Source organism: Trachypithecus francoisi, unplaced genomic scaffold, assembly GCF_009764315.1.
Source record: "Trachypithecus francoisi isolate TF-2019V2 unplaced genomic scaffold, Tfra_2.0 Lachesis_group2, whole genome shotgun sequence".
Taxonomy (NCBI): Eukaryota; Metazoa; Chordata; class Mammalia; order Primates; family Cercopithecidae; genus Trachypithecus; species Trachypithecus francoisi.
The window spans coordinates 164,267,864-164,285,062 of NW_022681465.1; the positions used below are offsets into that span (position 1 = coordinate 164,267,864).

The 17,199-nt window shown below is 38.2% G+C and overlaps 1 long non-coding RNA gene across 5 annotated transcripts in view; it reads left to right on the plus strand.

Moving 5' to 3' along the window:
- Window positions 1-17,199, plus strand: part of LOC117065928 — a 151,104-nt gene that overhangs the window by 33,258 nt on the left and 100,647 nt on the right. Inside the window, exon 5 of one of the 5 annotated variants that reach the window (XR_004430106.1) lies at window positions 16,147-16,605. The exons of the other annotated variants lie outside the window; for them this stretch is intronic. This is a non-coding gene — a long non-coding RNA (uncharacterized LOC117065928). Of the gene's footprint in view, window positions 1-16,146; window positions 16,606-17,199 lie in introns of those variants that run through there. 5 annotated transcript variants of the gene reach the window in all.

The following is a 17,199-nucleotide window of genomic DNA, read 5'->3' on the forward strand; positions in this document are numbered from 1 at the left end:
AGAAAAACAAAATCAGTCCCAATCCTTTCTTAGCTCCCTTCCCCACTCACGATTCCAAATTTTCAGAATTATCAGATGTTCACCTTGGCAGAATCAACTGGGGCCAAGGGCTGATGTTTGATGAACGTGGCTGCCGTGTGTTACCCTATGGCCATACAAGTGATCAGGAGAGGCTATTCGGAAGTAAAGGAGAGACTGGACAAACAACCTGTAAATACTATCACATTCTCATTACTTACACTCATTCTTATTTGGAGATATTTGTTGCAATAAATTGGCACAGTTAAACTAGTAAAAGGAAATTCTTTTTGGTTCATTCATTAGTGAGGATAGTTTTGTGTAAGATTAAATTTGCTTTATCTGACAGTGGGCTGTAACTCCTTCCCGTGTTTTTGAACTATGGACCTACAAAAGAGATATCATCTGCCAAAAGCACTCTAGTTTGATTGAACTGGAAAATTATCTATTTTCAAAATCATAATAGAAAATTATATGATGGAAAAAGGTCTTAAAATTTGTTGACTGTTCTCAACTAAACTTACTTCTGTGTAACATCATCTTTCTCACATAATAAATTTTATGGTTATTATAGGAAAAGTAATTCTAGTGTTTAAGAAAAGGACATTAATTTTTACAGAGAAAAAAATCATAACCAACTTAAAGTAAATCCAAATTTTCTGTGGATACTCATTATACAACTAGAAATGTTTCCATAGGAGAGTAAAATCTTCCAGTCAAGCACATTAAAAACTTGTGAAGGGAAAGGAATTAATAGTATAGAAGGCCCAAGGCAAATCAGGTGTTACAGAATTTCATCGGTTTTCTGTTTTCTAGAAATGCCTACATTGTTACCTAAGACTGGAATCTCTACATTTTGTCAGTTCTCCTATTCTCTACTGTAATAGTTACCTAAGGCTGTATAACAAATTGCTCCCAAATTTAGCAGCTTATATGACAACCGACATTTATTACACACAGTTTCTCACGGTCAGGAATCCAGAAGGGAGTTAGCTGGGTGGTTTTGGCCCAGGGTCTTTCATAAAGTTGCAGTTAAGCTGTCAGCTATAGCTACAGTCATCTGAAGGCTTCAAAGCTCACTCATTTGGGTGTTAAAAGGGAGGCTTATTTCTTTACAACATGGGCCTTTCTTTGGGGTTGCTCATGACACAGGAGCTGGGCTTCCCACAAAACAAATTATCTGAGAGAAGAGGGGGTGGAGCAGAAGATACACTGTCTTTTATGGCTTAGTCTTGGGAGTGACAAACCATCACTTTGGCCATTTTCTGTTAGTTGCACAGATCAACCCAAATATAATGTGGGAGGGATGACATAGGATGTGAATACTAAGAGGTGGGAATCATTGGAGGTCATCTTAGGGGTGGGCTCCCACATATACCATCATCAGATGTTAAAAATTGTTCTCATAACTTGAGATATAGTTGCATCTTTAAACTCTGATTCCCTTCTATTATTTCTCTTCTTGGTATTCACAGTAATGTTACAAATCAACTCTAATTTTATAGTTTTAGCACAGAGCCTACTTTAAACAAAAACAGGCCAATTGAATATTTATCTGTATTCAGGCTATTGTTCATTCATTCATTCAACAATTACTTATTGAGCTCAGGGCAATGTACTTTCTTTATTGTACTAACATGTCACCCCTGTGTTGTATCCCCTTCTTTTTTTAATTTTATTTATTTTTTTAATTATTATACTTTTTTAAAATTATTATGCTTTAAGTTCTAGGGCACATGTGCACAACGTTCAGGTTTGTTACATAGGTATACATGTGCTATGTTGGTTCGCTGCACCCATCAACTTGTCATTTACATTAAGTAATTCTCCTAGTGCTATCCCTCCCCTAGCCCTCCACCCGCCGACAGGCCCTGGTGTGTGGTGTTCCCCTTCGTGTGTCCATGTGTTCTCATTGTTCAACTCCCGCCTATGAATGAGAACATGCGGTGTTTGGTTTTCTGTTCTTGTGATAGCTTAGAATGATTGTTTCCAGCTGCATCCATGTGCCTGCAAAGGACATGAACTCATCCTTTTTTATGACTCCATAGTATTCCATGGTGTATATGTGCCACATTTTCTTAATCCAGTCTATCATTGATGGACATTTGGGTTGGATCCAAGTCTTTGCTATTGTGAATAGTACTACAATAAACATTCGTGTGCATGTGTCTTTATGGTAGCATGATTTATAATCCTTTGGGTATATCCCCAGTAATGGGATCACTGGGTCAAATGGTATTTCTGGTTCTAGATCCTTGAGGAATTCCCACGCTGTCTTCCACAATGGTTGAACTAATTTACACTCTCACCAACAGTGTAAAAGCATTCCTATTTTTCCACACCCTCTCCAGCATCTGTTGTTTCCTGACTTTTTAATGATCACCATTCTAACTGGCATGAGATGGTATCTCATTGTGGTTTTGATATGCATTTCTCTGATGAACAGTGATGATGAGCATTTTTTCATATGTTTGTTGGCTGCATAAATATCTTATTTTGAGAAGTGTCTGTTCCTATCCTTTGCCCACTTTTTGATGGGGTTTTTTTTTCTTGTAAATTTGTTTCAGTTCTTTTTAGATTCTGGATATTAGCCCTTTGTCAGTTGGGTAGATTGCAGAAATTTTCTCCCATTCTGTAGGTTGCCTGTTCACTCTGATGATAGTTTCTTTTGCTGTGAAGAAGCTCTTTAGTTTAATTATTTCACATTTGTCAATTTTGACCTTTGTTGCTTTGGTCTTTTGGTGTTTTGGTCATAAAGTCTTTGCCCATGCCTATGTCCTGAATGGTATTGCCTAGGTTTTCTTCTAGGGACTTATGGTGTTAGGTCTTACATTTAGGTCTTTAATCCACCTTGAGTTAATTTTTGTATACAGTTTAAGGAAGGGATCCAGTTTCAGCTTTCTACATATGGCTAGCCAGTTTCCCCAGCACCATTTATTAAATAGGGAATCCTTTCCCCATTGCTTGTTTTTGTCAGATTTGTCAAAGATTAGTTGTAGATATGTTGTGTTATTTCAGACACCTCTGTTCTGTTCCATTTGTCTATATATCTGTTTTGGTACCAGTACCATGCTGTTTTGGTTACTGTAGCCTTGCAGTATAGTTTGAAGTCAGGTAGCATGATGCCTTTGGCTTTGTTCTTTTGCTTAGGATTGTCTTGGCTATGTGGGCTCTTTTTTGGTTCCATATGAACTTTGAAGTAGTTTTTTTCCAATTCCGTGAAGAAAGTCCATGGTAGCTTGATGGGGATAGCATTTAATCTATAAATTACCTTGGGAAGTATGGCCATTTTCAGAATATTGATTCTTCCTATCCATAAGCATGGTATGTTCTTCTATTTGTTTGTGTCCTCTTTTATTTCGTGAACCAGTGGTTTGTAGTTCTCCTTGAACAGGTCCTTCACATCCCTTGTAAGTTGTATTCCTAGATATTTTACTCTCTTTGTAGTAATTGTTAATGGGAGTTCACGCATGATTTGGCTTCTGTCTATTTTTGGTGTATAGGAATGCTTGTGATTTTTGCACATTGATTTTGTATCCTGAGACTTTGCCAAAGTTGCCTATCAGCTTAAGGAGATTTTGGGCTGAGACAATGGGATTTGCTAAATATACAATCATGTCATCTGCAAACAGAGACAATTTGACTTCCTTTTTTCCTAATTGAATACCCTTTATTTCTTTCTCTTGCCTGATTTCCCTAGCCAGAATTTCCAACACTATGTTGAATAGGAGTGGTGAGAGAGGGCATTCTTGTCTTGTGCCGGTTTTCAAAGGGAATGCTTCCAGTTTTTCCCCATTCAGTATGATATTGGCTGTGGGTTTGTCATAAATAGCTCTTATTGTTTTGAGATATGTTGCATCAATACCTAGTTTAGTGAGAGTTTTTAGCATGTAGGGGTGTTGAACTTTGCCGAAGGCCTTTTCTGCATCTATTGAGTTAATCATGTGGTTTTTGTCATTGGTCCTGGTTATGTGATTGATTATGTTTATTGATTTGTGTATGTTGAACCAGCCTTGCAGCCCAGGGATGAAGCTGACTTGATCATGGTGGATAAGCTTTTTGATGTTCTGCTGGATTTGGTTTGCCAGTATTTTATTGAGGATTTTCACATCAATGTTCATATTGGACTAAAATTCACTTTTTTTGTTGTGTCTCTACCAGGCTTTGGTATCGGAATGATGCTAGCCTCATAAAATGAGTAAGGGAGGATTCCCTCTTTTTCTGTTGTTTGGAATAGTTTCAGAAGGAATGGTACCAGCTCCTCTTTGTACCTCTGGTAGAATTTGGCTGACTCCATCTGGTCCTGGACTTTTTTTGGTTGGTAGGCTATTAATTATTGCCTCAATCTCAAAGCCTGTTATTGGTCTATTCAGAGATTCAACTTCTTCCTGCTTTAGTCTTGGGAGGGTGTATATGTCCAGGAATTTATGCATTTCTTCCAGATTTTCTAGTTTATTTGCATAGAGATGTTATAGTATTCTCTGGTGGTAGTTTGTATTTCTGTGGAATTGGTGATGATATCCCCTTTATCATTTTTTATTGTGATTATTTGATTCTTCTCTCTTTTCTTCTTTATTAGTCTTGCTAGCAGCCAATTTTGTTGATCTTTTCAAAAAAAACAGCTCCTGGACTCATTGATTTTTTGAAGGGTTTTTTTGTGTCTCTGTCTCCTTCAGTTCTGCTCTGATCTTAGTTATTTCTTGCCTTCTACTAGCCTTTGAATTTGTTTGCTCTGGCTTCATTAGTTCTCTTATTGTGATGTTAGGGTGTCGAATTTAGATCTTTCTTCCTTTCTCTTGTGGGCATTTAGTGCTATAAATTTGCCTCTACACACTGCTTTAAATTTGTCCCAGAGATTCTGGTACATTGTGTCTTTGTTCTCATTGGCTTCAAATATCATCTTTATTTCTGCCTTCATTTCATTATTTACCCAATAGTCAGTTCAGAAGCAAGTTGTTCAGTTTCCATGTGGTTGTGTGGTTTTGAGTGAGTGTATTAATCCTGAGTTGTAATTTGATTGCACTGTGGTCTGAGATACAGTTTGTTGTGATTTCCGTTCTTTTACATTTGCTGAGGAGTGTTTTACTTCCAATTATGTGGTCAATTTTAGAATAAGTGCGATGTGGTGCTGAGAACAACGTATATTCTGTTGATTTGGGGTGGAGAGTTCTGTAGATGTCTATCAGATCCACTTGATCCAGACATGAGTTGAAGTCCTGGATATACTTGTTAACCTTCTGTCTCATTGATCTAAGATTGATAGTGGGGTGTTAAAGTCTCCCATTATTATTGTGTGGGCATCTAAGTCTCTTTGTAAGTCTCTAAGGACTTGCTTTATGAATCTGAGTGCTTCTGTATTGGGTGCATATATATTTGCGATAGTTAGCTTTTCTTGCTGAATTGATACTTTTACCATTTTGTGGTAGCCTTCTTTACTCTTTTGATCTTTGTTGGTTTAAAGTCTGTTTTATCAGAGATTAGGATTGCAACCCCTGCTTTTCTTTGCTTTCCATTTGCTTGGTAGATCTTCCTCCATCCCTTTATTTTCAGCCTATGTGCATCTTTTCACGTGAGGCGGGTCTCCTGAATACAGCAAACTGATGGGTCTTGACTCTTTATCCAATTTGCCAGTCTGTGTCTTTTAATTGGGGCAGTTAGCCCATTTACATTTAAGGTTAATATTGTTATGTTTGAATTTGATCCTGTCATTATGATGTTAGCTGGTTATTTTGCCCATTAATTGATGCAGTTTCTTCATGGTGTCAATGGTCTTTACAATTTGGCATGTTTTTGCAGTGGCTGGTACTGGTTGTTCCTTTCCATGTTTAGTGCTTCCTTCAGGAGCTCTTGTAAGGCAGGTCTGGTGGTGACAAAAATCTCTCAGCCTTTGCTTGTCTGTAAAGGATGTTATTTCTCCTTCACTTATGAAGCTTAGTTTGGCTGGATATGAAATTCTGGGTTGAAAATTCTTTTCTTTAAGAATGTTGAATATTGGTTCCCACTTTCTTCTGTCTTGTAGGGTTTCTGCTGAGAGATCCGCTATTAGTCTGATGGGTTTCCCTTCGTGAGTAACCTGACGTTTCTCTCTGACTGTCCTTAAAATTTTTTCTTCATTTCAACCTTGGTGAATCTGACAATTTTGTGTCTTGGGGTTACTCTTCTCAAGGAGTATCTTTGTGGTGTTCTCTGTATTCCTGAATTTGAATGTTGGCCTGCCTTGCTAGGTTAGGGAAGTTTTCCTGGATAATATCCTGAAAAGTGTTCCCTTTTTTTTTTTTCTTTTTTTTGATGGAGTCTCTCTCTGTCACCAGGCTGGAGTGCAGTGGCATGATCCCGACTCACTGCAACCTCTGACTCCCCAGTTCAAGTGATTCTCCTGCCTCAGCCTCCCAAGTAGCTAGAATTACAGGCATATGCCACCACATCCAGCTAATTTTTGTATTTTTAGTAGAACCGGGGTTTCACCGTATTGGCCAGGATGGTCTCAATCTCCTGACCTCATGATCCACCCACCTCGGCCTCCCAAAGTGTTGGGGTTACAGGCGTGAGCCACAGCGCCTGGTCCTGAAGAGTGTTTTGTAACTTGGTTCCATTCTCCCCATCACTTTCCAGTACACCAATCAAACATATATTTGGTCTTTCCACATAGTCCCATATTTCTTGAAGGCTTTGTTCATTTCTTTTTGCTCTTTTTTCTCTAATCTTGTTTCTCACTTTATTTCATTAATTTGATGGTCAATCACTGATATCCTTTCTTCCACTTGATTGAATTGGCTATTGAAGCTTGTGCATTTGTCATGAAGTTCTCGTGCTGTGGTTTTCAGCTCCATCAGGTCATTTAAGGTCTTCTCTACACTGTTTATTCTAGTTAGCAATTCATCTAACCTTTTTTCAAGGTTTTTAGATTCCTTGAGATAGGTTAGAACGTGCTCCTTTAGCTCAGAGAAGTTTGTTATTACCAACCTTCTGAAGCCTACTTCTGTCAGCTCATCAAAGTCATTCTCCACCCAGCTTTGTTCCATTGCTGGTGAGGAGTTGCAATCTTTTGCAGAAGAGGCACTCTGGTTTTTGGAATTTTCCACTTTTCTGCTCTGGTTTCTCCCTATTTTTGTGGTTTTATCTACCTTTGGTCTTTGATATTGGTGACCTACAGATGGGGTTTTGGTGTGGATGTCCTTTTTGTTGATGTTGATGCTATTCCTTTCTGTTTGTTAGTTTTCCTTCTAACAATAAGGCCCCTCAGCTGCAGGTCTGTTGGAGTTTGCTAGAGGTTCACTCCAGACCCTGTTTGCCTGGGTATCACCAGTGGAGGCTGCAGAACAGCAAATATTGCTGCCTGATCCTTCCTCTGGAAGCTTCATCCCAGAGGGGCACCCACCTGTTTGAGGTGTCTGTCAGCCCCTACTGGGAGGTGTCTCCCAATCAGGCTACACAGGGGTCAGGGACCCGTTTGAGGAGGCAATCTGTCTGTTCTCAGAGCTCGAATGCCATGCTGGGAAAACCACTGCTCTCTTCAGAGCTGTCTGACAGGGACATTTAAGTCTGCAGGAGCTGTCTGCTGCCTTTTGTTCTGCTATGCCCTGCCCTCAGAGGTAGACTCTAGAGAGGCAGTAGTCCTTGCTGAGCTGCAATGGGTTCCGCCAAGTTCAAGCTTCCCAGCCACTTTGTTTACCCTGTGAGCTACTCAAGCCTCAGCAATGGTGGACGCCCCTCCCCCTGTCAAGCTGCAGCATCCCAGGTTGATCTCAGACTACTGTGCTAGTAGTGAGCAAGGCTCCATGGGCATGGGATGTGCCCAGCCAGGCACAGGAGGGTATCTCCTGGTCTGCCGCTTGCTGAGACCATGGGAAAACTGCAGTATTTGGTCAGAAGTGTACTGTTTATCCAGTTACAGTCTGTCATGACTTCCCTTGGCTAGGAAAGGGAAATCCCCTGACCCCTTGCACTTACCAGGTGAGGCAACACCCTGCCCTGCTTCAGCTCACCCTCTGTGGGCTGCACCCACTGTCCAACCAGTCCCAGTGAGATGAACCAGGTACCTCGGTTGGAAATGCAGAATCACCCATCTTCTGCGTCGATCTTGCTGGGAGCTGCAGACTGGAGCTGTTCCTAAGTGGCCATCGTGGAACCTGACTAGTATCCCCTTCTTTCTAAAAAAACAGGTTTATTGAAAGATAATTCCTGTATTATACAGTTCACACATTTAAAGTCTAAAGCCTCTCTTTTTAAACTTTATTTTTCAAGACAAATGGCCTGACAGTATCTAAAATTGGGGACTGTTCTTGTGAATCAAGATATTTGGCCACTCTATGCACTTCAATAACAAAGTCCAACCTTAAGATTCCATAGATACATGTTCTATTAGGGCACACAGGAAGACACAGATGCCTTCTTTATTCTTCCTGTTATAACTCCATAGAACTCCAAAAACCTAGAGGGATATTGAATATGTAGCAAACAGGATCAAACAAGTAACTTCAGTGACATGCAGACCTATTTACTTTTAGATAAGTTCTCCAATCACATCCCTATCATTTTATCCCTGAGAACTTATAAACCAAGCCCCAGTAGTGACTATAAAAGGCCTGTTACCAAATTATCAGTATACACCCAAGTGCTGCAGCTCCAAATAATCAGGTCACAAGGAAAGGAAATTATATTTTAACTATTGATATTCTAAAAAATTAAAAGATGCTTTCGTATGCTCTTTAAAAACAATCATGACCGGGCACAGTGGCTCACGCCTGTAATCCCAGCACTTTGGGAGGCCAAGGCAGGCGGATCATGAGGTCAGGAGATCGAGATCATCCTGGCTAACATGGTGAAACCCCATCTCATTACTATTAAAAAAAAAAATTACAAAAATTAGCCAGGCATGGTGGTGGGCGCCTGTAGTCCCAGCTACTTGGGAGGCTGTGGCAGGAAAATGGTGTGAACCCGGGAAGTAGTGCTTGCAGTGAGCTGAGATCCCGCCACTGCACTCCAGCCTGCAGCCTGGCAACAGAGCAAGACTCCGTCTCAAAAAAAAATCATAAGCATAAAACAAAGCAGATGTTTATCTTAAGGGAAATGTGATATACATTCTTTTATTTCTCCCTTTGGGATAATTTTTAATTGTTAAAAATTATATAACTAGTATATTTACACTACAAGAAATTAGAAAATACTAAAGCCAAAAGTACAAGAATTATAAGAACTCCTGATGTTATTATTCAGAGATATCCTGTGTATAAGTTCTGGGATATATCCTTCCAAATACTTCTTTTGGTGTATACTTACATAAATTGTAGCTGGTATATTGCAAGCTTAGCTTTAACAGTCTATAATTAAAAACTAGGCTTGTATGAATATTTGACACCCAGATTATTTCCAATTGTTGTGTAGTCTATCTATCCTGATCTCCAACAGGTATCTATCACCTTCTTTCTTCCCTGCCCTGGCTCCCCTGGGTCCATGTTTACTATTGTGGCTCCTGAAGGAACCTTATCATCGCCATTGCTAATGGTGTCCCCTCCCTCTGTGAAGGTTCTTATGGTGCTTACAAGACTGACAAGTATCTTGTGGGCCTCAAAACAGCATTGCCGTGTGCCATGACTCTCCTTTAGCTTCTTAGAGCTCAGTTCCCTATCAGCAATCCTGCAAACAAACACGAATGTTTATTCATAAGAACAAGTGATGTTTTTAAGACCATGAGATCTTAAGCTAAATATATAAAATAAAACATTTGTCTCGAAAAGACTAATACTTGTCACACAATAACAACACTTAGCTTACCCATAAAGCCAGACTCTTATGTGAACCTCTTTGTGCTAAAACACTCAAGTTTTAGGGGCTCACCATCTCCGGCATCTATTCAGATGAGAGATCAGCTTAATACTTACATCATTAAATGGCCTATGGAGGATTTTCAGATCAAACAAGCAATAGTCTACCCTAAAAGCAGATCCAATAACTGCAAAAGAAGCAACAGTAAAACCCAGTTCACTTCTTTGACAATTTTGTAGGTTCTTATCTTCTCCAGCCAGGTTTCAATTGGCCAAGTTTCAATAAAGGTGCAAGTTCAAAGTTCTTGCCCCTGATTAGCTGTCTCAGCTATTAACTCTGGTTCCTCTGAGGAGGGTCTTTACTATAGGTTGGGAATAGCAAAGGGGAAATTTTCCATTTTAATGCTTCAGGCATATGTAGACTTTTAAGTTGTTGCAGTGTGGATATATTTATATATTAGTGACATTGGAGGATCACGAGTTCAGGAGATTGAGACGATCGTGGCTAACATGGAGAAACCCCATCTCTACCAAAAATACAAAAAAAAATTTGCCGGGCGTGGTCATGGGTGCTTGTAGTCCTAGCTACTTGGGAGGCTGAGGCAGGAGAATGGCGGGAACCCAGGAGGTGGAGCTTGCAGTGAGCTGAGATAGTGCCACGGCGAGATCTCCAGCCTGGGCGACAGATTGAGACTCCATCTCAAAAAATAAATAAATAAATAATAAATAAAAATAAAAATCTGCCAGTGTCACCACCAACAAAACAAAAGTAGAGATCCAGCCCCAAACATGTTGAAGCATTCAGAGCAAAGCTCATGGTGTATCTCTTTTTAATGCACTGTTACAGAACTGGTTACCTCTTATAGGACTCTGTAAAAGTAAGATGCTGTTCTTGTTATTCTCAGATCTTATAAAACCCACGTCACTTAGGATTCTTATGGTTGCATATAACAGAAACCCAATTGAGAACACTTAAGACAAATGGAAAATTTATTATAAGACTGTAAGTGTCAGTTATGGAAACCTGCTACTGCAACTTATCCAGGCCTCTAGTATCTTAATGGATGGGAATACTGCAGGTAACTGTATCAGTTAGCTAATGCTGCATTTCAAACCACCCTTATAAAAACCACGATTTACTATTTTTCACAAGTCTATGGGTTGACTGGGCAGTTCTGCTCATCTGGACTAGGATTGGGTGATCTCAGGGGAGCATCTCCTTGTCTCTTTAGTCAGTTGGTGAGTCAGCTCTCTCCTGGCTTTTTAGGATGATGTTGGCTGTGGCTCCATAGCTATGCTTCTTATCCTTCTAGCAAGCTAGCCAAGCATGTTCTTAGGGAGAAGATAAAATTTGTAAATATGCAAGGCTTCTTGTGATCAAGACTTGAAACTGGCACTCTGTCACTATTGCCAAGTCACAAGTCCAACCCAGATCTAAGCAGTGGGCCACTGGTTCCACCTCTTGTTGGGAAGACCTGAGTCATACTGTAAAGGGAGTGGCATACAGGAAGGGGAATAAAGAATTGGGGACAGTTATGCAATCTGTCTCCTGTAGTAACCCAGGGAAGGATTGCTTATTCTTTTACTGCAGACCAGCTTTGTCTTTTACCTGGTCCATGTAGTATGGTAGTAAATGGCCACTGCTACCAGCTTCCAAGTTTACTTTGTTTTGAGATGGAGTCACCCAGGCTGGAATGCAGTGGCATGACCCTGGCTCACTTCAACCTCTGCCTCCCAAGCTCAAGTGGTCCTCCCATCTCAGCTTTCTGATTACCTGGGACTACAGGCTTGCACGACCACACCTGGCTAATTTTTTGTATTTTGGGTAGAGATGGGGTTTTGCCACGTTGCCCAAGCTGGTCTCGAACTCCTGAGCTCAAGAGATCCCCCTGCCTCAGCCTCCCAAAGTGCTGAGATTACAGGTGTGAGTCACTGCTCCCGGCCCACGTTTATATTTTTGCTGTTCAAGAAGATAGTCAGGCTAAAACTGAAACCTCTACCTACACTGTATAGCTTGGCAGAGATCTCAGTGGCTCATCTTGAGTCAGATGCCCACTCGCCATTCAATAAACTATGATCTAGAAGACAGGGTCATGTGGATGTTTCTATTACAGCCATACAGATGGAAGGAGAATAGAGGATAATTATCAGAGAAGGAAATAGCAACACAAATGTTATTCAAATATAATTACAGAACTTACAGGTGGTTCCGATGTGTCTTCAATTATTTTAGGAGAAATATCCTTTTGCAGCTATGCCTTAGGTCATGTACAAAAGAGGAAGATGGATCCCTGTGCTAAGCAAGAGCCTGGTTCTAGGATGAGACTGCCTATGCTGGTATTTCCCGTCTACTACATCCTAACTATGTGACGTTGGGCACTTTCTTGACCTCCTTGTGATGCAGCTACCTTATTAGTAAAATTGGGAAGAAAATGATTCCTGCCTTGTAGATTGTTGTGAGGATTTAATTAGCATATGGATAAGGTATGTGTAACAGTGTCCATATATTAGTAAATGCTCAAAAAATGTTAGCTATTGATATTGTTATTACCATCAAAGAAAAAGTGGTGAACACCAAGTATAAAATTCAGCAGTATAGCACTTATCATTCCTCTCTATTTACCCTCATTGTCCAATGTATTTGCTAGGTGCTAGTAAAGATTCTTAGTTTGAAATTAAATTTGTCACAGGATATCCTTATTGGAAATCCCAGATACGTGTTTGCCATTCTGATTATTAGTCATCTTTTTAAAACATTCCTCCAGGTTTGTGTGTGTATGCTCACAAAAGACACAAAGAGTTAAGTCAAAATGTACGAAGACCAGGAAGGCGAGTCTATCAGTAGCAGCAAAATGAAGATGTGAACCATCAGAAGTTTGGGGATCAGACAGTGACCTTCTGCTTCAGGCTATAGTAAATCGGAAAGGCACAGAATTTTGAAGGAAGAAAAAAGATTCATCTTTATATACTTTTTCCCTAACTGCTACACAAAGCCCCAAAGCCTAGACATGTTAATAATTATATGACCAATAGTCCTAGCCAAAAAGAAAAAGAAAAACATTTAAATATTGAAAGATTAATTGTAGATAATTTAAGTCATATGAAATATAATGCAAATAGAAGCTTAGCAACCACCAAATCAAGAACTTACTTTAGCAAAAATAAGAACTGTCTGTTTAAATTTTTAAAAATTTGTTATGTAATTATTTTGAAGATCGGATTGTATCAGATAAACCCAGTCTAAAACTACATGCAAAATATTATGAAAATGTATTAAAATAGCTTCTTCTGTTTTATTTACCACACCTACATTCTTTGTGCATATTCACATAGGAAGCAGCAAGAACTCAAGCAGGCAATTCCTTTATCTTATCAAAAATAGAAGCCAATAGTTGTAATGACTCACTTGTTTCCTTCTGCTTTCAATCCTTATCTTGGGACCACAGATTGCATTAGTTTGTAAGTAATTATACATCTTTTGTGAAGCACTTTGAAATGGTCTGACCATGTTTAGAATTCCCAAGCAAAACTAAGTTTGTGACTGAGCCCTATCTCTTTAATGCCACACTTCATATGATTTTGAGATCTTGCACAAGTCACTGACAAAAAATCAGAGCCAAGCACTTATCTAAATTGAGATTTTCCTATAGTTCAATCGATTTGTCATGCTTTTCTTCACTTCTAAAATATACTATGAGCATGTCTTACTATAAATTCTCGGTAACGTGAGTTTCATGTGAGTCTGTAAACAGAGTGACAGTCCTGAGCCTTCACCTACATTCTCAATTTCAATAGAAGCAGATCCATCCTTGAAAATACAAAACATTTGTAAACTGATGGTTGCTTTTCAATTGAAGGTTATCACATATCATAGACACTACCCACTGATTTACCTCTGTTAAAGGTGAAAAATGGGAATTGGATCCAAATCATGGCAAGAGAGATTTGTGCTATAAAGATAAATTTAAGGAAGAATTAAAAATACTAAAGATGATTAAAATCTACTAAAAGATCTCAATTTTGATTATATTTGAAAATAGGATAAACAGATGCATTTTGTATTCCAGTTTCTTCAGTCTCCTTTCTGATACAGAGTTGGATGAGTCCCCTACATATTGCATCTATTTAAAATTATAGAAGCACTTTTCTGTGAAAATAAAATACAGTATCTTTTCTTATTTTTATGTTTCTAACGAGCATTACTTTAAAAATTGTATTCACATTCAGACATAAGTAGTTCTTAGGGAAGATCAAAAAAAAAAAAAAAAAACCACAGGCTTACATTTTCATTTTTGTCATGCAAGTTCTTAGGTAGTCAACTAAATATATATTTAATCATATCAAGGCACCCAATTGAGCTATCATTTCTAAACCATTTTCCAGGTCATATAAAGGACAAAGATATCTTCATTGCACACTGTAAATATTTTGTTTAAAACATCAGGTAAGATTGGATATAATTATAGTTTTCTTTATCAAATTTAGAAGACTGTGAACCACAACACACATTCATTCCACTAGTCATTTTAATCAAGTCTGAAAAGCATAGGGCAAACATCACTCCAATCAGTTGTCATCTAGACCCTGGGGACAAATATGCTTAAGCAATGCTGAATTCTCTTGGACGTGAGAAAAGAAACAATTGTGAGAAGAATCTGCACTTCCTTGTAGTAGCCCCTGCAAATTCTTGAATGTTGGCCATCTCCTTTCACTAGAAAAAAAAAAAAAGTGAGGCAATTGATGAATTTCTGTTAATTCTACTACTCCTACAACAATAGCAAAACTGATGCTATTTTTTTGTATTATTACTTGAAAAAACTCCTCTAGAACAACCATATTTCTTTAAATATATCTGGGCAACTGAATCCCAGGTTTTTCTTCTAAGTTTTACAAACACACACTATCAAGATATGATAACCATACCAGCACGTTTCCTGACTCTTTTCTATCTTGTCTCTAATTTTGATTATATTCTACTCATAATGAACATTGACTCAGATAAAACATAACATCATTACTGAAGCATACTTTTAATATCTTACCATGATAGTCTTTATACATTAAAATTTTTTTTTCTGGTGAAGAGAGGAAGATGGACCAGGAAATAGGAGACCTAGATTCAATTTTCTGCCTGTGACCTTAATTTGTAGTGTGACTTTGGGCACCCAGGGTTGCAATGTGCATGACTGTCTTATCAGTACTATGAGGGTAATTAAGCTAAAAGATCTCTGGGATGTTTTCCTCTAAATTACAATATGCTAAAGTTACAATTTAAACAAATGTTTTAAAATATTTGTTTATTTGGTATACTCAGGTAAATATCCCTTTTTTTGTTTTGTTTTGTTTTTGCTTTAAAAACTATAAACCCTAGAAATGGTAGCACTTATGGTATAATTTTAGTGGAACTTTGAAGAGGATCTTTACTGATGTTAAAAAAATTATAACCGTACATCTCTTCTGAAATGAGTTTTTGGATTCAGCATGATTATTTTATACTTGATGAGAATTCAAATATAGAACCAGTAATTACAACTCAGAGTTATACATGGCATAAGTTAAATAATGAACAAGTCTGCAAATGTATTACTAAAATAATATTTTTGTGGATTTTCTTTGTTTGTTTTACAAACCCTACTAATATGCCCTCTGAATTTACCAATGCTTAAACTTTTGGAGAATAAATTTGGCATTTTAAAAAACTTTATTCAGTTTATTAGAAACTGTAGAAGTAAAAACACTCTAAAGTTGAGTTAGATTTCATTGTAATGCAAAGTTTTGACGTTAGCCATTTCTGTAACCTGCAGTGTTAGTTTTCTGGTTCAGTAACCATTAACTTGCCATCTTAAAACTTATTCCTCTTTTTATTCTTATTAAGTCCCCCGCTCCCCTACCTCTACCCAACCACTCACCCTGCCTCTCTGTACCATTGATTTATGATGCAGCTCACTCTGACCTTTCTCCACCAGCTGCTGACCAGGCACTGAGACATCTCAAGGGAATACAAAATACTGGGGGCCCGTGGAATCAGTGCAGTCTGTCTAGCTATCGTCTACCAAATTTCTCTCATCATTGGCTTTAGCTACAGAGCATTCTTTCATTGTCAGGTACATGTTGATGTTGATGTTGTATAATAAATACAGTTAACATCATTTTATATCGACACCAAGTTTCTATTTCTTACAGATTTTACCCAAATCATCATCAGTTTATGTATTCTTTCTTGACCCTCAAACAGTTACCTGGAAACTAATCTAAATCAGAATCGTGCATCAGAAACCTTATAATTTATTAACTTTGCCTCAGGGTTTTTATTACCACTTTCCTTAATTCTCAGCTGATTTATATTGGTTTTACAATTCTGCAGAGAAAATGCCAGATTATTTGGAAGATAATAGCACAGTTTCATCAGCTGCGGCATGAATACAGATAAGGAAAGAAAGAACTATAACTTACAGAGCACCTGATTTATAAGCAAAAGACAAGCACTTCAGACTGATTAGACAACTGTCTTCACTTCTCTGAGGAAAATCTTTGGAATATAGCATCATAGTCTCCTAACTTTAGCATACTGATGTGGACATCAGAACAGGTAACTTTTAGATAAACAAAGGGTATGAAGGGCTAAAAATCAAGGGCATTCTGAATCATACTTCGCTTGAAATTACAAGTTGAGCCATGATGAATACTCTAAGATAAACTAAAAATCTTTGTTGAGAAATGTAGACAAGAAAGGAAAGTTAGGTAATCAGAAAACCCAAATATGTAGACATTGTTCAAAAGCATACCTGAACTAACACTGATGGAGCTGTCTTTGTTTCTTTAATTCCCAGATGTACTTACAAGCTATATACTTGCAATTGGTATCATATTTTATGTGTGACATTCATAGTTAAAACATTGTCATGATGTAATCACTTGCTCTTGGAAAAGAAGCTAGAGAGAAATAAAGTTTTGGGAACTTTATTTCCTTTTTAACTTTTATTTTAGGTTTGGGAGTACATGTAAAGGTTTGCTGCATAGGTAAACGTGTGTCACAGGGGTTTGTTGTACGTATTATTTCATCATCCAGGTATTAAGCTCAGTACCTAATAGTTATCTTTTCTGCTTCTCTCTCTCCTTCCATCTTCCCCCCTCAAGTAGACCCCAGTATCTGTTGTTTCCTTCATTGTGTTCATAAGTTCTTATCATTTCTATTCCACTTATACATGAGAACATGTGGTATTTGGTTTTCTGTTCCTGCATTAGTTTGCTAAGGATGATAGCCTCCAGCTCTATACATGATCCCACAAAAGACATGATCTTGTTCTTTTTTATGGCTGCATAGTATTCCATGGTATATATATACCACATTTTCTTTTTCCAGTCTGTCACTGATGGGCATTTAGGTTGATTCCACATCTTTGCTATTGTGAATAGT